Raw genomic sequence first — 25,821 nt, 5'->3', positions numbered from 1 at the left:
ACTGATTGATTGATCTGCGTTGGGTCTTCGTTGCTGCATGCGGGCTTTCTCTAGTTGCGGCAAGCGGGGGCTACTCTTTGTTGCAGTGCACAGGCTTCTCATTGAGGTGGCTTCTCTTGTTGCGGAACACAGGCTCTAGGTGTATGGGCTTCAGTAGTTTCAGGACACAAGCTCAGTAGTTATGGCGTGTGGGCTCTAGGGTGCACGGACTTCAGTAGTTGTGGCTCGCGGGCTCTAGAGCACAGGCTCAGTAGTTGTGGCACACAGGCTTAGTTGCTCCGCAGCATGTGGGATCTTCCTGGACCAGGGTTCGAACCCGTGTCTCCTGCATTGGCAGGTGGATTCTTAAGCACTGTGCCACCAGGGAAGTCCCACTCTCTCCACCTGATTTAAATCGAGGTATTCTGTGCCCCAAATCGGCATTCACCCTCGTAGTAACAACAGTTTAGCCTGAAACTGTTGGACCCTATCAGAGATGAACCTTGTTAGCAGTTGAAATAGACAAGGGCCAAACAGGAGGCCGAACAGGATGGTCATTGCCGGGCCCAGAAAAGGAAGGTAAAATTTGGGGTGAGGGCTGCAGTGTGTGTGACTTTTTTCTGATCGGTTGGTAGTGAGGTAGCAGGGCGGTGCCCCAGGAGTCTTGTGCTCAGCCTGAAGTTACCATCCTTCACCTGGGTGGGGGCCTAAGTTCCTGCAGAAGAACTCAGAGATATTGTTATGCATACTCCTTGAGGAGGAACCAGGACCCTGCCCCAAGGCCATACCATCCCTTGACTGCTCCTCCCCTGTTTCTATATCCCCACCATTCCCTGATTAGCAACTGTTTGAATCTGCTCTTTGGAACTCAGGGAAGGTCAAGGAGGCTGAATGAAGCCTATTTCCTACAAACAAGAAATAGGGGACACAGAAAGGATTTGTACTCCCGAGCCCAACAGAGTCCTGCTCAGTTTCAATTCAGGGAACTGGGCTACGACAGCTCTGGCCACTCCCTGCTAAAAGGGGGACTAGTCCTGCCTCAATTTGGAAAATAGACACCGAGTTGGAAATATTTCTGAGTTCCAAGTCCTGGATCTGAGTCTTGTATGATTAAAATCTCAATCCCCGCGTGCTCTAGGGCCTGCATGCCACAACTACTGAGCCCGAGTGCTGCAACTACTGGAGCCCACGCACCTAGAGCCCGTGCTCCGCAACAAGAGGAGCCACCGCAATGAGAAGCCTGCGCACCGCAACGAAGAGTAGCCCCTGCTTGTCGCAACTAGAGAAAGCCCGCGCACAGCAATGAAGACCCAAAACAGCCAAAAATAAATTACAAAAAAAATTAAAATCTCAATCCCTTGGTCCGCCATTTTGGTGTAATAGACCCAATTAGAAGTAGTTGGGGACTTCCCTGGTGGTGCAGTGGTTAAGAATCTGCCTGCCAATGCAGGGGATGTGGGTTCAAGCCCTGGTTCAGGAAGGTCCCACATGCCGCAGAGCAACTAAGCCCGTTCACCACAACTACTGAGCCTGCACTCTAGAGCCCATGAGCCACAACTACTGAGCCCACGTGCCACAACTACTGAAGCCCATGCACCTAGAGCCCGTGCTCTGCGACAAGAGAAGCCACCACAATGAGAAGCCTGTGCGCCGCAACAAAGAGTAGCCCCCACTCGCTGCAACTGGAGAAAGCCCGCGCACAGCAACAGAGACCCAACGCAGCCAAAAATAAATAAATAAGTTAATTAATTAATTACAAAAAAAAAGAGAAGTATTTGGAGGAGTGACAACTGGAACTTTAAGAGACAAAATAAATCTCATTCCCTGAGGAATTCAGAAGAGTAAGCCGGAAACCCAGTCTGGACCTCGCACTTTGGGGAGACTTGTAGCCAGGTAGCCAGCTGTTTATTCTTATCTAAGTAGGTTTTAACTTCAGATATGGTATTAATATGTACATAACAGGAGCTATTGGCCACTACACGTCTCTTTTTTCTACTACTATCTGATCTAAAACAATTTCATTTTCTAAAAATTTAGTAGTTACAAGAGGATACCTTGAAACCATAAGGTTGCAGATACCAGCTGCCAGCAGACATTTTTTTGAGAATGGCTGGTGGCATCCCAAGTCTGACACAGCTCAGAAAACTCAAGTTCTTAGCAATACAAGGACTTGTCTGAAATCACGTCCATAATGCCACCTAGTATTACCTTGGATGTCTGAATCACAGCTACTCCATTTTGACTTTCAATTGCACTTCTCTCTTTAATGGCCAAAGCAGATGTCACTGTTAATGATTTTAGAGCTTTTCTAGATATGAGAAGATGGAAGAATTTGGGCTCATAAAGTCTTCTCCTGAAAGTATATAACGATCTGCAGGCCTGTTCTACCAGTTTTTCCCAGAGTACAGAGTGCCTCATTCCTGATCTCCACCCTGAACTCCTTTCAGGGTGTGTTAAGGTCAGTGGCTGCAGTGGCCATTGACCTAATCCTTGCAGAGGCATACGGCAAGTGACAATTTTCAGTTGGCAGGGCCCCTTCAGGGTCATAAATTCAACCATGGTTTCAGGGGCACTTCATGACCACTTCGTCCCATGGTGCTAGGAATGATCATTCCCAGGTCTGGCAAAGACTTCACTGATAGGCCACTCAATGTGCTATTACTGGACTAGGTCTTATTAACAGTAGCCAAAAATCTCTGGACCACCTGTCTTGCTAGTCTTTTATGGTCCACGAAAATATTCCCTCTTGTTGCTTCTTCCCATATCTAGAGTTACACTATTACCATCATTGATCTTATATGGAACTATACATCATCATTTTATCAGAGGCTCATTCACACATTTGGTAATGCAAAGAACAACAATTTTGTAAAACACTCAATATAAAAAATAATATAGGGACTTCCATGGCAGCGCAGTAGTTAAGAATCCGCCTGCCAATGCAGGGGACACGGGTTTGAGCCCTGTTCCAGGAAGATCCCACATACCGTGGAGCAGCTAAGCCCGTGCGCCACAACTACTGAGCCTGCACTCTAGAGCCACAACTACTGAGCCCGCGTGCCACAACTACTACAGCCTGTGTGCTCAGAGCCCATGCTCCGCAACAAGAGAAGCCACCACCATGAGAAGCCAGTGCACCACAACAAAGAGTAGCCCCCGCTCGCTGCAACTGGAGAAAGCCCGCATGCAGCAAGGAAGACCCAATGCAGACATAAATAAATACATTTATTTATTTATTTATTTATTTATGTATTAAAAAAATAATATAGCTAGCAGTATTAGTAAGCTCACAAGTAAGAATTTAAGTCAAGAACTTCCATTAGGTGCGGCCCAGTATATCCCAGGTTTTCTTAGTCTGTTCTGTACCAATCCTTATCTTTAAGGGAAATAATATATTGGCACTGTCCATAAGGCACCCAGCCCAGTTTCCTAGTGTTACTAGGCTGGTTATCTCTAGTATGGTTTAATTGTCCCCAAATAAAGTTGCCTTTAAATTTAAATGACCATAGCCTGGTGTTAACCTCCCGGTTGCAGATCATGGAGCACCTGAGCTTCGTCCAAAGACAGATTACTGAGTTAAGCTTCAGAAACAAACTTAGAGTGTCCTTTTAATAATTCAATTAAAACTTTACAACGATATAACATAACAGCAAAAACTAAGAAGTGAGTCTTAGTGAATACAGACCTCAATAAACAGAATTAGATTTTGATGTCCATTGAAGCATCACTTTCTGTCTAAAATTACTCTCATTTTTACCAATATAGTCAAAGCAAGATTAATTTGTCTGCAAATTAAGTCTGATTAGTTGATAAAAGGCTTCCCCGGACCAGGAAAGCAAAGCCAAGGGCTTGTCACAGATTCTGCCTCACAGATTTAGGTGAATTCCTCCCTTTTTAAGGTCCACAAAAATACCTTCAGATTCCTGCACCTGTTAGGAGGTGGCCTTTCTAATTTATCTGATAAAGCTGCTGGGAACCCCAGAGTTTCCAATCTCTGGAGGGGTCAGGTAGAGAGAAAAGAGAAATGTTTAAATTCTGCTTACAAAGGTGTAATTTACCAAATTGCTGTAAGTCATAATTAGTTTTAGGGGAAGGGTTTCTTTATATCTGGAAAACACAAATTAACAGCTAGCAATGTTTCAGATAGAAACATAAACATTACAACTATATTCACCAGTTCATTCAGTAACTAATTCTCTTGTTAAACTTTTGATGAAGCATCAGGTTTCCTTAAGATTCTTTGATTTCTTACCCAGTTCCCCAGGATAATTTGAGATTTATCAGAGTACAACAACTGTCTATAAATGACAGAAAGACTTAAAAAGTCACAGTTAAACATCTGATCACAATGTAATTGACAAAAGAAACTTACTGCTGTGACATGCAACATTTTAAAATAACTAGAATTATGACTGGTAACATTTTACCAGGACATACTAGATTTTTAGGAATTCCAGGTAATTTCTAGAATAATAACATCCATACAGTATATATATATATTTTTTTTTCAAAATAAGAAAGGCTTTATTTGAAGACAAAACAAATAGCACGCACACACACACACACACACACACATCCAAATGCAAGTAAGAGAGTTCACTGGGTTTTATAAAAGAGAAAGCTGCACTCAGGCGCCAATTAAAATTGGAACCATTGAAGAGATGCCCCCTGCTTGTGGTGACACAGGTACAACATGTACCTGTGAAGAAGTTGTTCTGCGGTGGCATAAATGTGGGAATGCGGGACAAAGCGATACAAGGCAGAACAGCAGGTGGGCAAAAGCTTGAAGACCCTTTTCTCCACTCTAACGTGCTCTCGTTCTGCCCTGGGGAATTAAAGCAGTCAGCAGGTCACCTTACAAAGAACCTCAATTTCAAAGAACACTTTGAAAAGGTGAAAATAGATTCAGAGTTATTACTAAAGTCATACAGAGAGGTCAGTGGGGGAAAAATAATTTACGGTCTCAAAAACCAGGCTTCACACAACAGCAGGCACGAAATCGAGTTCCATGTGCTTGCGGTATAAAAGATGACACTGATCTTGGGCTTCCCTGGTGCCACAGTGGTTAAGAATCCGCCTGCCAATGCAAGGGACACGGGTTCGAGCCCTAGTCCGGGAAGATACCACATGCCGTGGAGCAGCTAAGCCCGTGAGCCACAACTACTGAGCCTGAGCTCTAGAGCCCGCAAGCCACAACTACTGAGCCCGTGTGCCACAGCTACTGAAGCCCGCACGCCTAGAGCCCGTGCTCTGCAACAAGAGAAGCCATGACAGTGAGAAGCCCGCGCACCGCAACAAATAGTAGCCCCCGCTCTCTGCAACTAGAGAAAGCCTGCGCACAGCAACGAAGACCCAACACAGCCAAAAAAAAAAAAAAAAAAAAAAAGATGACAGTGATCTTAATAAAAGCTGGTCTTCTTCATGATACACAGGAACTCTTGCTCATTGACTTCTCCGTCTCCATTTCTATCGGCCTCATCAATCATTTCCTGCCCCTCCTCATTGGTGAGGTTTTCACCCAACTCCTTGGCCACACATTTTAGATTTTTGAACTATATCTTCCCAGTTTCATCATCATTGAAGAGCTTCAAAGCTTTCAGGATTTCTTCTTTGGTATCTTAGACATTTTCTGACTCATCACAGTCAAAAAGCTACAGTTCATTTTTCTTGTCCCTTCCTTATCAATTTCACTTATCATTTTCTTATCTCTTCTTTCTTGGGTTCAAAGCCCAGTGCCCTCACTGCCACCTTAAGTTCCTTAACATCAATTGTCCCAGTTCTGTCAGCATCAAAGAGATCAAAAGCTTCTCAAATTTCCTGTTTCTGCTCTTCAGTAAGCTCTGGTTTAGGACTCATCCTTTTTCACTGAGCAGTTGATGCCATGTTTGCCTTCTTAAAGTTAGAGGCCATCGCGGATGGACTCCACTTCCTGTTCCATACAGTATATTTTTTAAAAAGTTTATCACTCATGTAATAATGCTCTCCATGTATTGTAATTTAACATACTGATGAAATATTTCTCTGTGAGATGCTTCATGGGTCTTCTAAAGCATCTCAAACTTAGCTGGAGGTCAAAAGAACTGTAATTAAAATTTGATATTTGGAAAGTTGTCAGAAAAATATCAAAAGGGTTTAGAACACTCAGTCAGATAGGATCACAGGTCACTGTGAAACAATAGTTATTCACTTAGCCAAAGTAACAATAAAAGATTTCAAAGGCAAATACAGAACAGATCGCTTAAAAGGTAAAGAAACTTAAAATCTGTTATCAAAGGCAGTTCAACATTTTAAGAAAACTTGTTCTCTTAACAGAGAGAAAAGCCAAATTCAAGTTTTGTACCAGCTTACTTTTAAAATTCATTTAATCAATTAAATTTATTCTAAGCTTAGCCAGTCCTGACCATGCACAAAACTCTTTCCTCAGGGTCCACTTCCCACAAATCTTCCATCACTTTCTGTATCCATCACTCTTTCTTCCATCCAGAAACAACCAGCTCTCAGTCAGACTTACTTTCTTTTCACTAATAAAATGCAATTCTATTCCTCATACCTTCTTTTTTTTTCTTTTTTTTTTTAAAGCAGAGGGAGTTTTATTTTATTTATTTATTTATTTATTTTTGGCTGCGTTGGGTCTTCGTTGCTGTGTGCAGGCTTTCTTTAGTTGCAGCAAGCGGGGGCTACTCTTCATTGCAGTTCATGGGTGTCTCACTGCAGTGGCTTCTCTTGTTGCGGAGCACGGGCTCTAGAGCGCAGGCTCAGTAGTTGTGGCGCACGGGCTTAGTTGCTCCACAGCATGTGGGATCTTCCTGGACCAGGGCTCGAACCCGTGTCCCCTGCATTGGCAGGCGGATTCTTAACCACTGCGCCACCAGGGAAGCCCCACTGACAACTTTGACACCTGTGTGACCTCAATTCAATGCCTGCCTCATTCTGGGTGGAGTTTCTGCTTCTCTGTGGAAGATTCAGCCAAGGCCCTGTCTCAGTTCCTTAATCTCCTCAACTCCAGTACTTCTGGATACTTGGGGCAGGGCAGGAGGAGGAAGCAGTTTCATGTAAAGGCCATAGGCCACTCAGAATATGTATGCGGTGCCCGTTCCTTGATCATATCAAGACCTTCAGTCCCAAACCACCTTATCTCCCTTCACATTATCACTCACCTTGTTTCCATTCTCTCCCCATGGTTAATCATCGCATCCTCAACCTCTCAAGTCCCTGTCCTTTGTCCCTGCAAACTCCCAACCCTGGATCAATCCAGCCTTTTGCCTCTTCTGGTCCTTCCCACTTGTTGTTCAGGATAATGGGAAAAACCTCATGTTGGTGCTGACTGGTATGTGCGTGTACACACACACACACACACACGTGTGTATGTGTGTGTGTGTTTCCCCCAACATGATTGGGCTTTCACCTTATTTGGCAATCTTTTTTCACCTTTTCTCGGTTCTTTTATTCCTTGAACTTATTTCATATTGTTGAAACCTCCTTTTCCCGTGGCTTCCTTGACATCACTATCTTTGGGTTCCCACTGCTTCTTTGCCCTGCTCTCTGTTGTCTCTCTAAATGTTGAGTTTCTGCAGGATTCTATCATTGGCATGTCTTTTTCTCTTACCCTGTACCAGTGGTTCTCAAACCTGGCTGCATATTAGAATTGTTACAGCAGGCAGGTAGCTAGATATGAGCAGAAAAAGGGGGGCATGGCCAGATGGCAGGAAACCACGCATCTTGTAAACAGCGGGGGGGCCCATGGGCAGACAAAGAAAAGCAGGACCTCCAGACTGACAGGAAACCACACATTTTGGGGTGATAATTGTTCTGAAGGCAGACAAAGAAAGGTGGGAAAAGGCGGGAATCTCCAGTGTCTGGATGTAAACTTTTGCTCACTATGCTCTCATTACAATAAAATTAGCCTTGCAGATAAGAAGTACCCATCATGCACTGAAGCCATGACACTTCCAATCAAAGCTAAATAAGGACAAAATCCCTCCTCCCCTCGGGAAGGTGGTGGTGGGGTGAAAATCAGAGAATACGCCCTCCAACCCCTCCCTCCCCAATGAATATTCTGCCCCTTCATTTATACACCCCACATAACCAGCTTGCCAAAGAAACTCAGGGCAGCTATTCACCTGAAACTGCCCGCTCTCATCTCCAGAGCATACAATTGCTTAAATAAATCCTCACTTTACTTATTTTACTGACCTCCCTGTCTCGTTTCTGAATTCTTTCTGTGATGAGACAAGAACCTTTCACTGGGAACAGAATCACCTGGGAAATTTAAAATATTATCATGCCTGGGTCCCACCCCTGATTTGATTTGTTGTTAGGATGGCCTGGGCATTGGGGTTTTTCAGTCCCTCCAAGTGATCATAAGGTGCAGCCAAGGTAGAGAACTTCTTCATCCAGGTGATCTTATCTACTCCCACAATTCTAGCCACCTATATGCAGAAGATTCCTAAATCTCCATTCCTAGCTCCCACGTTTTCCCCTGAGCTTTGGACCTGTCTATTGGTTATGTTCACCCCCTAGAGAGTCAAAGTCAAATGACCAAACTGAACACTTGACCTTCCTCCCCAGCTTGATCTTTCTCAAGTAATCTCAATCTTGAGACATTTACATGTTAGTAAATAGTGATAGTCTGTACCACTGCCGTTCACTGAGCTGACCACATCAAAAACTTCAGACTCATTCTTGACTCTACCTTCACTTCCCACACTCCACCAATCTCCAAATCTTTCTTAAATCCATCTCATCGTTTCCCCCACCACTTATTTCCAATTACCTAAACTTGGGTCTTTATTCTTTCTATTCTGTATAGTAATAACTGGCTTCCTGCGATTCATGTCCCACAGGCTTCAATAGTTACCTTTCCAGAATACAAATCTAATGATGAAGAAAAACCCCTTGCTAAAACTCTTCAATGGCTGTCAGTTGCCTGCAGAATAAAGATCAAATGCTTAAAGACTTCTCATAGCTTGGTCTTAGACTTCCTTTTCTGACTCAACTGCTATTATTCTTCCAAAGCCACAGGCTCAAAACCCGCTGAGTTACTACAAGTCTCAGACATATCATGGTCTTTCATGAGACAATAATATAAAGAAAAATTATCCAAAATTTGGGAATAAGATTACTTATCAAATAATAAAAAGACTATTCTGTGCTCTTTCAGCGTTGTACTGGAGAATGTCAAATAAGTACGACTATGTTACCTGATGCAGAGCAGTGCTGTCCAATGGAGCCACAAATGCAGTTTTAAATTTTCTAGTAGCCATATTATAAAAAGCAGTTAAAAAGAAACTAGAGAAATTGATGTTAATAATGCATATTATTTTACTCAGTATGTCTAAAATATTATCCTTTCAATATGTAAGAAAAAAGAGTACCAAAACTCATTTTCCTTTAATATTTGCATCCACACTGATAAAACTAGTTTATTTTTTTCGAAGAATTGATTTGACCTTAAAGTTAAAGCACGTCAATTTCAAAACCACATCTGTCCAAGTTAAGCAAATGCACTTATTTGTGTCAACTTAGTATTCTTAACGTTAAATCCAAAGGGGTAGTGTGCTATTTGAGAAGGAATTCTACATTTATCAATGTAAATGAGGTATTCTTCAAATTTTTCTTCCAGTATTTACAGTCAATTTACAAAATGCTATTAAAATTAAAATCTTCTACACATTGATTCATGTTAGAAAAATGTATAAAATCACTATTATTGCTTTGAATCATTGAAAAATTCCAACTTTAACATAAATTCTTATACCTGTCTAGCTAAATCACAAGCTTCTCCTTGGACTTTCAAATTTATCTTGTTCATATGCAGTGTGAAATCCGTGAGAAAACATGTAAGACACATTGCCTTTTTTTTTAAATTTGTGAATATTTGGCAAGCATTACTTTTGTTTCTAGAAAATCTTGAATTGGAGTTAACAGCACAGTAAAACTCTTTGTGGCTCAACCAAGGAGCATTGGCAATGAATACAAGATCATTAAATTTATTTTCTACTTCTTTCAGCATTTCCATAAACTGGTGATGAGTCACAGTATTTGCATGTATATGCTGAACAGTTTTAACAACTGTATCCATGACGCTTTTCATAGAGTCTGTTTCAGAGAACTGAGCACAAATATTTTCAGTGTGTATCATACACTGATATGAAGTCACCAGAAAAACATCAGTCTCTTGTTTTTAAAATTCCAACAGATCCAGAATTTTGACCTAACAGCTGGAGCACCATCCGTTGTGATATATTTTTTTCATATCTAACTGAATTTCTTCTTTGACAGATATAAAAGATTCAAAAATATCTATGCCATAGTTTTTTAGGCTATGAATTGGCTTTTTTTTTTTTTAAGGCAAATATGGCAGTACTTTGAGACAAAACATACCGAAAGTATTAATTAGACAGTGTCTTGTATCACATGAATCATCTAAAACTAAAGAAAAGTACTTGCAATTTTTCCAATTTTTGAATCAATTTATCATGGTTACTGTTAGAAAGGTCTTGTAATCTACAGGCAATTATTTTGCAGTTTAATTGAAGATCTTTTTTTTTTTCCTAAAATATCATTTTTAGTCTTTCCTTTACATTTTTAAAACAGAATTTCCATAACAGAAATAATTTCTTTTACTATCACCATCTAAAACAGTTTTCTATTATGTGCAAGAATCCAACTCATTATAAAGATGGCCAACATTAAAAAAAAAGCTGACCAAAGTTACAAGTTCAGAGGCTGTTATCATTTTTTTAAGCAATATTCACTGGACATTCATTTTGAATGTTGGCAACTAATTATATTGACTTCTTTTTTTGGACTGTTTTCATTAAACTCACTCTGTACTTACTGAAAATGTCCCTTAATATTATCCACTTTACTATCTTTAAACAATTTTTACGCAACAGCTTTTAAATTTTGCAAATTACATGAAATTTACAACATGCTTTCTTCCAATCTCGCTGTTTTTTTTCTCTTCTGATATAGTGCTAATATCCACATCTCCACTCAATTCTGCCTCAGTAGTATGTCTTTGTTTTAAATTTAAAAATTAGTCCATACTTACTTTTTATTAAAAAATAGCTTAATTATATTATCATTTAAAGCATAAGAAGTATCTCAATTTAGTTACCAATTATGATTCACAAAGGTATCACTGTAAACGGTGCTGATTGCATAAAATGTTCAAATAAACACATTTCAGTGTTACATTAATGCATATAAAAAAATAATTTGAATTGATTCAACCCATTGACACTTACTAGAGAGATGAGTTTACATGTAATACTGGAGACAACTCTTGAAATACAGTACAGCAATATCCATGAGATGCAACAGTTAAAGTGAAACGTAGTCCTACGGAAACAATCAAGTTGAATTTAATGGAAAAATATTTTACACTGCTTCAGTTTTACATTTAAATTAAAATTGAGTAAAATTTAAAAAAACTAAAACTTCAAGCCTTTTTTCATCCAAGTTTAGCAACACTGGTTATCCTAGGTACTTGTCAGCTAATTCAAGTACTACTTTTAAAAAATGATGCTGCTGGTGATGACACTGGGACTGTACAGTTCTCTGTCTTTTCTATAACTAGGTTCTTTCGGCTGCTGACTGAGATGCTGTGCTTTTTTTGCCCTTCCCTATGAATAATACTTTGATGTGCCTAAATTGTGAATAATTTGACAATGCCTTATAAATACAACAACAACAACAAACCCAGTGCACATTTATATCAGTGCCTGCCTCTCCCCCCAGGATTTATAATTCGTTGTTTATGTTTCTCTCTTTCCATCTAGCCTGTGAGCCCTTGAAGCAGGGGCTGTGGTTTATTAACCTCAGTGGGTCAATGCCTAGGAGAATTCCTGGCACATAACAGGAGAGTGCACATGATATAAATCTGTGAGGAATGAATGAAAGAATGGGAATCCTCATGTATTCATCTATTCATGTGTGTACACACTCAGGCCCTATTTGCTAACCTAGGCATGAGGGATATAGCCATGAACGTCTGTAAGTTTGGAATATAAGAGGACCATGACTTAATTGCTTGAATATGATTATATAGTATATTTAAAAGCAGAAATTAAGAGATATGGAACCAAGAAGGCAACATAGACCCGACTAGTTTTATATAGTGGGATGTTCGTCCTAACTAGGAAACAACTGCATTGCTGTCAAAGAGAGAAGCAGTGTCCTTAATAGACTTCTTTCTCAGCAGACACCCAATCCTAACTCCATTTGAAAAGCTTAAAATAAAAAGACTGCTCTTTGCTCTTTTTCTTTCTCCAAATCTCATGATTTGGGATCAGAATCACCAGTTGGCAAACCTACACACAGTTTGTAGCATTCTGTTTTAAGCACAGACTCTGTTGAACTACAAATAGAATTGAATGTTTTCATCACAGCTGGATTTCCACCTTTTTATGCCAGCTGTGGAGCCCACTCGCTGGGTAATCAGTCACTGGAGCTCACCTTCTGTCTGTATTCCAATGGCATTAAGGCAGGTATTTCCACAGAGAAAAATGTAACTCTGAAGTAGGGTCCCTTGACTGCTATTGTTACGGTGGTCTTAAATCCATGTAGCAACAGTTACTAAAGAAAGAAGATGAGACACCCCACAGATTACTTATTAATGAAGCAATCTGGTAGACAAGACTTTAACCAAATGATACAACTTTTCATCACTGTTAATGGGACAAACTGACATCATGTGCCTTGTGATATAATGCCATGGTGTCTGGGCTATCCATTGCTGTCTGATAAACTACCTCAGAAGTTAGTTGCTTAAAATAACAATTGAAGGGGACCTTAAAATTGAACACAGGGGACTTCCCTGGTTGCGCAGTGGTTAAGAATCCGCCTGCCAATGCAGGGGACAGGTACAAGCCCTGGTCCGGGAAGATCCCACGTGCCGCTGAGCAACTAAGCCCATGAGCCACAACTACTGAAACCCGCATGCCTAGAGCCCGTGCTCCGCAACAAGAGAAGCCACCGCAATGAGAAGCCCGCGCACCGCAACGAAGAGTAACCCCGGCTCGCTGCAACTAGAGAAAGCCGGCACGCAGCAATGAAGACCCAATGCAGCCAAAAATAAATTAAATAAATAAATAAATTTATATAAAAAATTGAATACAAACAGAAACAAATGAACTACGGCTTTTTTCAAATAAATAACATAATAACATTGGGGAGGGAGTATTAATCCAAGTAACTTTGATACACAAAATGTGCACCACATGCCCTCAGGCTAAAGAGAAAAAGAACTCTAAACAAATATTGAACTCTCTAGTAAGAAAGCTTTTTTTTGGATAGGCAAAAGTTCACAATTCTGAAACTACTTTCTATGCATTCTAGGATTAGGCCAATAAGTAAATATATTCTGTATAATGGGATCCAGGTTTTCCTGTTTTGGAGAAGGTAGTCACAATTATGGAAAGAGGAAGGAGTAGATTGAACACTGCTGTGTTGGAATGGAACTAGAGGTATCAGTCAGATAGATAGATAGGTACATAGATAGATACATAGATAGCTTGATATGGAAATGGATATAGATATGTGTGACTATGTATATGTATTCACTACATATATACATCTATTTCTCAGCTCTGTCTGCTGAGAGGGTCTAGAAGTAATGACACCCCAGGAACAATGAACATACCCAGGACCCAGATCATAGTTCCCAAATAACATTCTCCACTAAAAGGAACCAGGGATCCTTGGAGAAATGACTGGAGCAAGGAAAATACAAACTGAACCTAGATCATCTTGTGCTAAAAAATAAAGGAGAGCTCAAGAAATGATGGGGCATGTTAAAAGTTCACAGAAGCCAGCTTGAAGAACTCCTTCTGGCTAACTCTGGAAAAATTTGAGCATAAAAGTAAATAATATCATTAAGGGTTATAATTTATTGAATAAAGTAAGAATCCATGAGTCCACACTTAACTGAATGAACAAACAAACAAGTAAATAAATAAGAAGAGAAAGATTTTTCTTACAGTAGAAAGCCAAATAATAAATGTAGAAGGAATGATGGAAATATCAATATAAAAATCACCATTTGGCCACTATCATAATAATAGTCGATTCAGACAAGAATCATCAATGTGTGCTAAAACCAGTAGGTGAAATTTGAAGTAGTAACAGGATAGTTACAGTCTCAAAGCATCTCTCCAGAAGAAATTTGTTTACTACAAAGAGGAAAGCAGTAACTTTATAGTTACTGGCAGATGCTAGCTTAACCCAACAATCAAAATTAACATTCTCAGTAACAGGTCTAATTGACAGGACGTGCCTCTTGGTAGGATGCCCTGAGAAGAACTCAGCATCACTTCTGCGGGATTCTTGCTCCAAATACATGATCTGAATCTGATCATGAGGAACAGCAGACAAACTGCAAGTGAGGGACAATCTACAAAATAACTGACCTGCACTCTTTTAAAAATGTCAGTGTTACAAAATAAAGAGAAGACTCAGGAAATCTTCCAGATTAAAGGAGACTAAACAGACATGGTAACTGAAAACAACATGTTACCTTGGAATTTTCTGGGGTTTTTTGTTTTTTTGTTGTTGGCTATAAAAACAAGTCATTGAGGGCTTCCCTGGTGGCTCAATGGTTAAGAATCCGCCTGCCAATGCAAGGGACACGGGTTCGAGCCCTGGTTCGGGAAGATCCCACATGCCGCGGAGCAACTAAGCCCGTGCGCCACAGCTACTGAGCCTGCGCTCTAGAGCCCGCGAGCCACAACCACTGAGCCCGAGTGCCACAACTACTGAAGCCCGTGCGCCTAGAGCCCCTGCTCCGTAACAAGAGAAGCCACCGTGACGAGAAGCCCGTGCACCACAACGAAGAATGGCCCCCACTCGCAGCAACTAGAGAAAGCCTGCGTGCCTCAACAAAGACCCAACACAGCCAAAAATAAATAAATAAAATAAATAAATTTATTTAAAAAAAAATCATTGAGACAATTGGTTAAATCTTAATCAGGTATATAGATCAGGCTATAGTATTGTATCAATGTTAATTAACTGTGTTTTATAATTCTATATGATTACATAAGATAATTTATTTTTAGGAAATACTGATATATTTAAGGGTAAAGGAGCATCATACTGCTACTTACTCTTATATAGCTCAGAAAAAAACTAGCGAGAGAAATACAGATAGTGATAGATGACAGATAGAAACTGAGAGAAGAATAAAGCAAATATAGTAAAGCATTTGGAGACAGAAATTGAGAGAAGAATAAAGCAAATATAGTAAAGCATTTGGGGGCTCAATAGCTGGGAACTCATTGTACTATTCCTGCAACTTTTCTGTAAATCTGAAATTATGTCAATAAATAATTTTTAAATACATTATTACCTCTTGTAAGTTGACTGGGCTCAGCTGAGCAGTTCTTTCTTAGGGTCTCATATGGAAGAGTCATTGCATGATCTTTGATTGGATCCTGGGAGAAAAATAGCTGTAAAAGTGACAGCTGGGGGATAGTTGGGAAAATGTGAATGTGGACTGTACACTAGATAACATTGTTGCATTAATGTTAAATTTCTTCGATATGATAATATTGTGACTTTGGAGGAGAATATCCTTACTCCCAAGAGGTATAGGCTAAAGTACTATGTTTCAGGATATGGTATCAGAATGTCTGCAACTTATTTTCAAATGGTTCAGCAAAAGTAAGAAGAATAAACTTAGGGGGGAGGGACAAATTAGGAGGATGGGATTAACAGATACATACTGCTATACATAAAATAGATAAGCAACAAGGATCTACTGTATAGCACAGGGAATTATATCCAATATCTTGTAATAACCTATAATAGGATATAATCTGAAAAAAAAAACAAACCCAAATCACAATGCTGTGCACCTGAGATTAACACAATATTGTAAATCAACTATAATTCAATTTAAAAAAGAGTAAACTTAAATACGTGTGTGTGTATGTGTGTGTGTATGTGTTTGGACAGAGAAACAAATGTGGTAAAATAATTGCCAATCTTGGTGAATGGTATAGAGCATTTATTGTACTATTCTTTCAACTTTTCTGTAGTTTCGAACTTTTCCAAAATAAAGAGGCGGAGATAAAAATAAAAGAAGAGCATTTCTTGAAAACATCTGCCCCTTCTAATACTATACTTATTTATTTGATCCACATGCACATCATAGAATCTCAGAATCTGAGAGTCCTTGGAGTTCATCCAGTCCAATGTTTATCAAACCATGAGTTTCAACTCAACCCTTGGCCATAAATAGCAGATCACTGGCCAGCATTTCTTTGAATGGAATAGAATGGCATAGAACAAGAAATACCAGTGGGCCCCATCACTTGTTAAGAGAAGTCTGTCTGGGGAAACCTATTTTTGAATTGTGTATATGTGTATGCATGCATGCTTGTGATGAATTCCAATGAAAAAAAATCTATTTCTTACCATGGGCTGTGCTCAAAAAGGTTCGAAAGATTCAGCTGCTCAGGACCTCTGGACGATATTGGTTCAATTCAAGGCTGGGCATTCTGTTCTTTACCAGGCATTTTTGAATACTTCTTTTTTTTGTATTATTATTATTATTTTACTGTTATTGTTATTATTGTTCAAATACCCAAAATTTCAGAGATATAATTAAAAGAGCCAGTATAGAACATGAGTGGATTCGCACAAGAATTTAAAAATTATATGCTCAAGAAGTAGATACTAGGGCTTCCCTGGTGGCGCAGTGGTTAAGAATCTGCCTGCCAGTGCAGGGAACACGGGTTCAATCCCTGGTCCGGGAAGTTCCCACATGCCGCGGAGCAACTAAGCCCGTGCGCCACAACTACTGAGCCTGCGCTCTACAGCCCACGAGCCACAACTACTGAGCCTGCGCTCTAGAGCCCACGAGCTACAACTACTGAAGCCCGCGCACCTAAAGCCCATGCTCCGCAACAAGAGAAGCCACCGCAATGAGAAACCCGCGCACCGCAACGAAGAGCAGCCCCTGCTCACTGCAACTAGAGAAAGCCGGGGCGCAGCAACGAAGACCCAATGCAGCCAAAAATAAATAAAATAAAATAAATACATTTATTAAAAAAAAAAAAAAGTAGATACTAGTACAATACATTGGATAATCTAATACATGATAAAGGAGGCACCATAAATCAATGGTAGAGACATGAATTCAGTAAATTTTTTGCCATATTTAGTTAATTATTAGGTTTAAAAATATTTTAGAGCCTTACTCCAGAATGCATATTATTTTAAAAGTCAAATTAGGGAATTCCCTGGCGGTCCAGTGGTTAGGACTCTGCGCTTTCACTGCTGAGGGCCCTGATCGGGGAACTAAGATCCCAGGAACACCGGGCAGAAGGCAGAGATGGTTTAAAAGCAACCTCCCTTTTCCAAGCTCCCTGAGGGATATGTGCTGAGTAGAGAGAGGCCAACTGCATAGACTCCATCAATGTTTTTTTTTTTAATTAATTTTATTTGAACTCATCTTACATATTTCACATAAAAGATTCCTCATCTTTAAAATGAAGAGAGTATTAACCTAGGCATTCTCAACCTGTGGTTTAGTAGATCAGTGAACTTCAAAGAAAAAAACATTTCCTCTTCACTTTCAGTGATCTCTAACAAAAGTTAAATGTTTCCTTCAACTGTGAATATAAGTATCAAAGCACAGTTGTGTTAGAAGGACCTGATTTTCACCAATGGAAATCACAAATATTTTCGTATCACATGACAGTTGTCACAGATGCCTTGAAATATCATTTACACTCATTGCCACTTCAAAATCATGGGTAATTATTAGACTGCTGCTAGATCTTGTTATTTAATAAATTAAATACAGAAGTACATCTATCACACATTTATAATATTTAATACTTTGATAATCACATTTTCAATGTAGTTGGCTTCCTTTGTATTCCTATGTATGAAGCTTTATGCATTCAGAAACATTATTCTGAGAAGGCAGATTGAAAGGGCCCCTGGGTCAAAAAACATGTAGAGCCCCTGGACTGAATGCTCTCTGGCTTTCAACGTGCACATTGGTACATACCCAATATCTCTACTTGTTCCTCTTGGAAAGTGACTCACAACTTAGATAATCATCTCTGTGACAAGGTTACAGTGATATTTTTATCATTCCATATATGACTTGAAGTACAACCTCAGGCCGAAACATCTGCAGGCTGAAACTTTCAAACTTAACCTTCCAGACAAACCCTTCTATTAAGATTATTCTCTAGGATTTTCACGGCAAAATGTAGGAAAACAGCACCAGAAACTGAACCAGAAAACCCACGTCTTACTCCCAGTTCTGCTATCTGATCCTGGGAAAGTCATTTAACTTCTCTGAACCTCATCTATAAACACATTTAGATGAGCTTTAAAATCTATAAGTTCCCAGCGAGGGGTGGGGAGGGGTGGAGGGATGAATTGGGAGATTGGAACTGACACATACACACTACTATATATAAAATAGATAACTAATAAGAACCTACTGTATAGCACAGGGAACTCTTCTCAATACACTGTAATGACCCATATGGGAAAAGAATCTAAAAAAAGAGTGGATATACGTATATGTATATATATAACTGATTCACTTTGCTGTACATCAGAAACTAACACAACATTGTAAATCAAGTATACTCCAATAAAAATTAATTAAAAAAATAAAATAAAATCTATAAGTTCCCTTTAATATATGTATAGAATATAGTAAAATTCTATACTTCTGAAATTTTCTGCCTTTCTGAGGGGTGTGTTCTTTGGAATTGAGTTCTTAGTATTCTATCTTTAATTAGTTCATTCACTTATCAAACACTGAGGTGGGAATAACTAAGCAACTAAGTTAGAGAATTCTGGGAAAATTTTCTAATAAGTTATATTTAAGCTGGGCTTCAAAGGCTGAGTAGGAGTCCGTGAAGAGAGGACTAGGACATTCCAGGCAGAGAGGACATTGTTAATGCCCAGTGCGCTCAGGGCACAGAGCACACTGAGGGGCTTGATAGGAGTTCAAAGGAGACCAGATTTGTACTGAGTCTGGGCTCCTTGCCTTATAAGAAATGGGAAGAAAGTATATAAATGTTAGGTGAAGTGATATGGCCATGTATGTGTTTTGGAAAACAGCCCTGAGAGGAATGTGAAGCATGGGAGAAATTGAAATCACAGCGATCAGTTAGAAAGGAGGGTACTGCAACATTTGAGGTAAGAGATCATGGAGACCCGAAACAAGGCACTGGCACAGAGAAACGAACGCAAAGAAGGAAGTAGCAGATCTTTATGAGAAACTGGGTGTGGTGACAAAAGAATCAAGGGTAACCCTAGTTTCTAGTGAGGACAACCATGTGAAGGGTGATGTTGAAAGGTGCAGTTCTTTTTTTTTTTTTAATTTATTTGATTGAAGTATAGTTGATTTACAATTTTGTGTTAATTTCTGCTGCACAGCAAAGTGATTCAGTTATACATATATGTACATTCTTTTTCATATTCTTTTCCATTATGGTTTATCACAGGATGTATTTTTAGAAATTTTTATTGGAGTATAGTTGATTTACAATGTTGTGTTAGTTTCAGGTGTACAGCAAAGTGAATCTGTTACACATATACATATATCCACTCTTTTTTAGATTCTTTTCCCATATGGGCCATTACAGAGTATTGAGTAGAGTTCCCGGTGCTATACAGTAGGTCCTTATTAGTTATCCATTTTATATATAGTAGTGTGTATATGTCAATCCAAATCTCCCAATTTATTCCTCCCCACCAAAAGGTGCAGTTCTTAACTAGAATAGGAAACACAAGAGGAAGAAAAGGCTCTCTGGGGAAGAAAGCTTAGCTTTGAAATGTTGAGTTTGAGGAGGCTCTTTGACCTCCAGAGAGAAATTCTGGCCAGCCCTTGGAAGCATGGGCATGGAATTCTTGGGAAAGGTACACCTGGAGATATAGAATTATAAACATCACATGAGGTAGCTGAAGCCCTTTCTTCAGCTTCCCCATCACCACCAGCAGCACCACCATCTGCCTGGTCTTTCTGCAGGGAGAGAGACCTTTCCAAGCCCCTCCAATCCTGATGCCTGAGCTTGCTATTAAGGCTTAAAACAATTGCTTCCTCCTCACTCCTACCTTTCCAACTCACCTTTCTTACTCTATAACACATCTCTGTATTAGTTAGAGTACAGGCAAAGTTGCTGTAGCAAAGGAACCCCAAAGTGCAATAGCTTATCTATGATAGGAGTTTCTTTCTTATATAACAGTCCAGGGCCTGCAGGGCAGCTCTGTTCCATGACATACAGGAACCTAAGCTGGTGGGCAGCTCTGCCACTCTCAGCATCCCTCCTAGCACTGAAGCGATTGTTCCAATCATCGCCATTTCCCAATTGGTGGGGAAAAAAATTCATGGCAAGCAGCTTCATCTTTATGGAGATAATACACATTGCTTCTGCTCATATTCCATTGGCCCAAACTTGGTCACACGACCATACCTACCTTTGAGGGAGATCGGAAATGTAGCATCTTGCTGGGCAGTTGTGTGGTAAGCTCACACTCAGAGAGGTTCCTTTTCTGAAGTGCAGAAAGGGAAAATGGACACTGGGAACAATTAGCAAACTGTGACACTTCTAAACCCCTGCCTGTCTAAATATCCATGCACACCCTTACTTCCAAGACTAAACTACATTCATCCCTCCCCTCGGGAGATAATCCACAGTACGATCCATTTACTGAGTACAAAATGAAGTCTAATATCTCTGGGTAATGGGCAATCCTCTCCATCAAGTCTAGTCCAGCTATCTGTATAATAACAGAACGTTATTCCCCCACCACAACTCAACTTTCAGTATGTAATGTGAAGCAGAAACAGGATATCTACAGTGAAAACTCCCATTTGGAAAAGAGAAGAAAGGAAAGCACTTAGCAGTCACTGGTGCATAGCAAAAAAGAACCATGTTGGACAAGAAGTGCAGATTCCCTGCCCCAGAGTGAAGGAAGTTCTCGTGTCAGGACTTGGATCTGCTCTCTGGGAGGAATGCTCTGTACCTGGTCCTCTCTGGACTTTGGCTTTGCCTTTGTCCATTATTCTCCATGATCATACCTGAAATGGGATGTAGAGAGATTAATATAGCTGTATCAGCTTTCTTTTAGTTAACAATTGTGGGGTAAATGTCATTTCTTTTCTTTCTATCTTTTTTAATTCTCATGTATTTATTTAATTATTTATTTATTTGGCTGTGTCAGGTCTTAGTTGCAGCACGGGGGATCTTCGTTGCAGCATAGCGGGCTCTTCCTTGTGGTGCACAGGCTCCAGAGCGTGCAGGCTCAGTAGTTGCAGCGTGTGGGCTCTCTAGTAGAGGCTCTCTTAGTTCCCCAACCAGGGATCGAACCTGCATCCCCTGCATTGGAAGGCGGATTCTTAACCACTGGACCACCATGGAAGTCCCGCTCTTATGTTTTAAATGTATCTCTTTAAACAACAGATAGTTGGGTTTTGTTTGATTGTTTTCCATCTCATGATCTTTTTTTTCCACTGGAAAATTGAATAAATCAGACAAAGACAAATATCATATGATATCACTTATATGTGGACTCTAAAAAAAAAGATACAAATGAACTTATTTACAAAACAGAATCAGACTCACAAACTTAGAAAACAAACTTATGACTAACAAGGGGGAAAGGTGGGGGGAGGGATAAATTGGGAGGTGGGGATTAACATATACACATTACTATACATAAGATACATGATCAACAAGGACCTGCTGTATGGCACAGGGAACTCTACTCAATACTCTGTAATAACCGATATGGGAAAGGAATTTGAAAATGAATAGATATATGTAAAAAAAAAAAAAAAGAAAGAAAGTTGGGTTCACTTATATTCAATGTAATTACTGATATATTTTTGTTTAAATCTACTGTCTTATTACATACGTCTTTTTTCCCATCTGCTCTGTGTTCCTTTTTCATTTTTCCCTTGCCTTCTTTTGGATTAATCATTTTTATCATTCATTTAAAAAAATCTCTTTTAGTTTAGAAATCATGTACTCTTCTTCTATTCTTTTGGTAGTTATCCTAGAATTACAACATGTACCTTTACTTATCTAATGTTAATTGGTATCTTTCCTCTCCTCTAAATGTGAGAAATTTAGAACATTTACCTCCACTTAACCCCCTCCCAAACCTTTATGGTATTATTGTCATGCATTTTAAATATCCACCCATCTATCTATCCCCACAGGACATTATAATAATTGTTCCACATAGTCAATGTTCATTTTGATTTACCCAGTGGAATCCCTTTGTGTCTGTTTTGTTGTTTATTTTTCCTAGTGGTTCTTGCTCATGGTTTTCTGTCTCCTATTAAGGCTTAGTTATCTTTGATTGTGTACAAATTAGTTGTATAAATAATTTGATACCCAGGTTGATGTATCTTCCTCTAGAGAGGATGTTCATTTGCTTTTTCCAGGTTTGCCTTAATTCAAGATTTGAGATTCTGTAAGCAAGCCACTTCCAATTCACCTTTACTTCTAGGGGTGTGTGTGTGTACGATGGGGAACGTTTTACCAGATCTCCACCTTGGCAGGTCCTGATCCAACTTTTGTCCCCCTAGTCCCATGAGATTGTTACAAAGACAGCTCACCCTCTCAATTGTCTCTTCAAAATCAGTTCATGACCCTAAGGGAAAGAAGTTTAAAATTAGGCAGCCTCATCCCTCTGAATTTCTATTCTCTTCTGGATCTCATCCCAGTAATTTATCAGTATTTTCTTAGCTTTCTGATGCTTAAAAAAATATGTTTAATAAATTATGTTCAGCAAGAAGGTTGATCTGAATTAGCTAGTGTGCCATTACTGAAACTGGACATGTTGCTTCCCTACAGCTCCTAGAACAATGTTTCTCAAGATGGGGGTCCATGGACTATGTGCATCAGAATTACATTACGTTTGTTAAAAACTGAGAGTCCAACGCTGCCACCTTTGACGTCATTCAGAACCTATGACACTAAAACCTAGATATCCGCTCTTTTGATAGGTTCTCAGGCTATAATTATGAAGACTTAAGTTTGAGAAATTTTGCCCCAGAGCTTAGCCCAACACTCTTAGTAATAGGCATTCAATGAATTGATTTGATTCTTGTTTAAAGGTCAGGTAGGGAGAACAGTTCTCAGAGCTTTCTGAGATGCTCTTCCCAGGTTATAATCCTCAAACAAATTTGGCTCGAACAAAATTTCCCATTTCTTAAATGAATGAATGAATGAATGTCAGGTAAGGCAGAAGAAAGCTGAATACATGCCCCAGTCAGAATTTGGTCAATGTTCAAATCTCCTATCTGCTCACCTTTTGAAAAAATCCTCCTTAAGACAAGAGGATCCTAAAGAAAAACTCTCAAGAACCAAGCCCCTATCTGGAGCTAAAGTCTAATCCTGTCACATTCACCTGTCTCATTTTGATCATTTTGAGTAGGATTCATTTTGATCATTCATGGATGACAGGTACTTCAATGTGCCTGTTAGTCGCTAATGAAAGGTATGAGAAAGAATTTACCTAAAGATATCTTGACCCCAAATCCACTGGTAAATCCAATTATGAACTAGCCTCAAAAAAATAGTCTGTGAAGCCCCATCTTTTATGAAATGATGGCAATGATAAATAGTAAGGTTTTTTCCCCCAGTATTATTATTTGGCAAAATAAGAAGTTAACACCATGTTAGCTTTCAATATTATTTTGAAAGTTTACTGGTCCAAGAAATCTGTAGATTTTGGAATCACTGACTTAGAATTTCTCAGACCACTCCAGGCTCCAGTATTCAAGAAAGCTCTCCGCCTGAATGCTAAAGTCTCTGCAAATAGCAGGCGAATCTGCATTCCACACTGTCAGGAACATGATTGATTATCTGTTCGGGTTAGCCAGCAGAATCTATGTTGCCATGTTTCTGTGACAGTTACTTAAATTTCTTAGTTTTGGTCATACTTCTGGGCTACAATGACTTTCCCAAATGCTTGTTTTTGCTTTCTTGCAGGAAAACAAACAAACAAAAATTAAAAAACACAGCCAAACAGTCAGTGAGCAACACCTTTAGATTTCTCATTTCTGCACCAACATGCGGTGTCTCAGATTTCTTCAACTTTTAAAGGAAAATGTTTATGTGAGTTCTTGTATTTTCCACAACTGAATAACCTTACTATGGAAATGTGCTCATGTTACATACCATAGACTTCAATAGAAAGTTTCAGAGAATTTGAGCTTTTTAATCAGATGATCTTACTCTCAGAAAATGAAATTCCATGGGGAGACTGCTACTCAGAGCAGGCTTTGTTCTTTTATAATACTCGTTTTCTTTTATTTCTCTTTAACCAAGAGGATACTTCAAAAACCATCTAAATAAGGAGGATGGTATTACAAATGAGCTGTTATGAGCTTTTTAAAATTCAGAATTATTTTGGAAACTACTATCAGTTGGAGAGTGGGTTAAATGTGAACTGGGCTAAATTCCTTGAAGTTAAGCCAACTCTGAATATGCCTTATCCATGAAATAATGTTTGTCACTTCAGTAACCTAATAGACTAGCATACATTTCATGGGCTGTGGTGACCTACATAATGCAAGATGACTGAAAATTATCACATGCCCTTATGGTTTCATTTAACCAGATTAATCTGCTTTTAATGGAATCATTTAGGCCTAATTAAATCAATCTAGATATGAATCTAAAAACAGAAAGGGTAATTTGTGAGTAATAAAATATCTGTAAAACTGTAAGTTTGGAGCAACATCACAATTCTATGTTTTTAAAGATACCTATTCATTTGTGTCTCTAAAGCAGAAACCCAGACTTGCTTTAAATGCCTATCTTCTATTTCTGTAGGCTCTTTATAAATTCATTCATGGCTCTTTGTTCCAGCAGCTGTCACCAGACTGGGTTCGTGTCTGTTAAGGTGGATGGGGTGTATGTAGTGTTTGACTATGTTAAGAAAAAATTACCTAACATTTGGAAACAAGGCAAAAGGATGACTGCTTGTCCTTTCAATGTGGGACTGAAGCTTTATTTAAGGGCCTTTATCTAACAGGCCCACCCAAGCATTCAGTTCTCCGTGGGAATGCCCTGTGGCTTGATTAAGGCTCAGACAGTTAACTTGTAGATTTTTGTCCAGTAGAGATGCAAAAGATTTCTGTGCAGAAGTGATAGCCCCAAAGATTATGGTTTTATTGCCCTGTTTTGCTTCTAATTTAGCAAACTTATTTCAGCATTCTTTTCCTTTTTGAACATATAAATCTCTGTCTCCTGAATTCTCTTTTGTACCAGATTTACCATCCTGCTGGCTCCCCCATTAATGCATAAAACCTGTGACAAGTATTCACTCCATATTTTCATCAGAGTTTTGTTTATGTTTTTTAAAAACCTTAAAAAAAATTTTTTTTAAATTACACTTTGTCTCTATGAAGATAAGAGATGGATCTCACAAGACATCCAAGAAAATGAATCTCATCGCTTTAGTTCATCTAATTTCACCTCTCTAGGCAACACATTTTATAAGAATTAAACCAATGCATTTTGATTCCCCCCTTTAAATCCTATTTCCTGGTAGCCGTCTGACAGAGTCATCAAGCTTATTGTCCCAGGAAAGAAAGGACAGACAGGTGCTGCCCAGAACAGAGAGGCCATTCATCAGCTTTGAATTTCAAAGTTGATTTTCTTGACCTCTTTTTAGTAAGACAATGTACATAAAACCCAGGCTTTTTGAAGAAAGGGATTTCTAAATAACAAAGCTTCCTTTTTAATGCATAGGCTCTGTGTGCAGAATAGAAGGAAGGCCCCCCCACCCCAGGCTGTAAAGAAGAGAGGGGACAAGCATCCCCTCAATCCTTCTGGACTC

General features: G+C 39.3%; 1 long non-coding RNA gene and 1 pseudogene across 2 annotated transcripts in view; one reads left to right on the top strand and one right to left on the bottom strand.

Moving 5' to 3' along the window:
• Window positions 1-24,547, top strand: part of LOC309653007 — a 33,251-nt gene extending 8,704 nt beyond the window's left edge. The window contains exon 2 of the long non-coding RNA XR_014258972.1: window positions 11,239-24,547. This is a non-coding gene — a long non-coding RNA (uncharacterized lncRNA). The remainder of the gene's footprint in view (window positions 1-11,238) is intronic.
• Window positions 15-11,246, bottom strand: LOC309652954 (centrin-2 pseudogene; annotated as a pseudogene). Its single transcript has one exon. The product of its transcript is annotated as a centrin-2 pseudogene (transcript).
• Window positions 24,548-25,821: the final 1,274 nt, after the last annotated feature.

Source organism: Balaenoptera physalus, assembly GCF_965194825.1.
Source record: "Balaenoptera physalus genome assembly, chromosome: X".
NCBI lineage: Eukaryota > Metazoa > Chordata > Mammalia > Artiodactyla > Balaenopteridae > Balaenoptera > Balaenoptera physalus.
The sequence above is the reverse complement of the archived record's forward strand: the minus strand, read 5'-3'. Positions and strand labels throughout refer to the sequence as shown.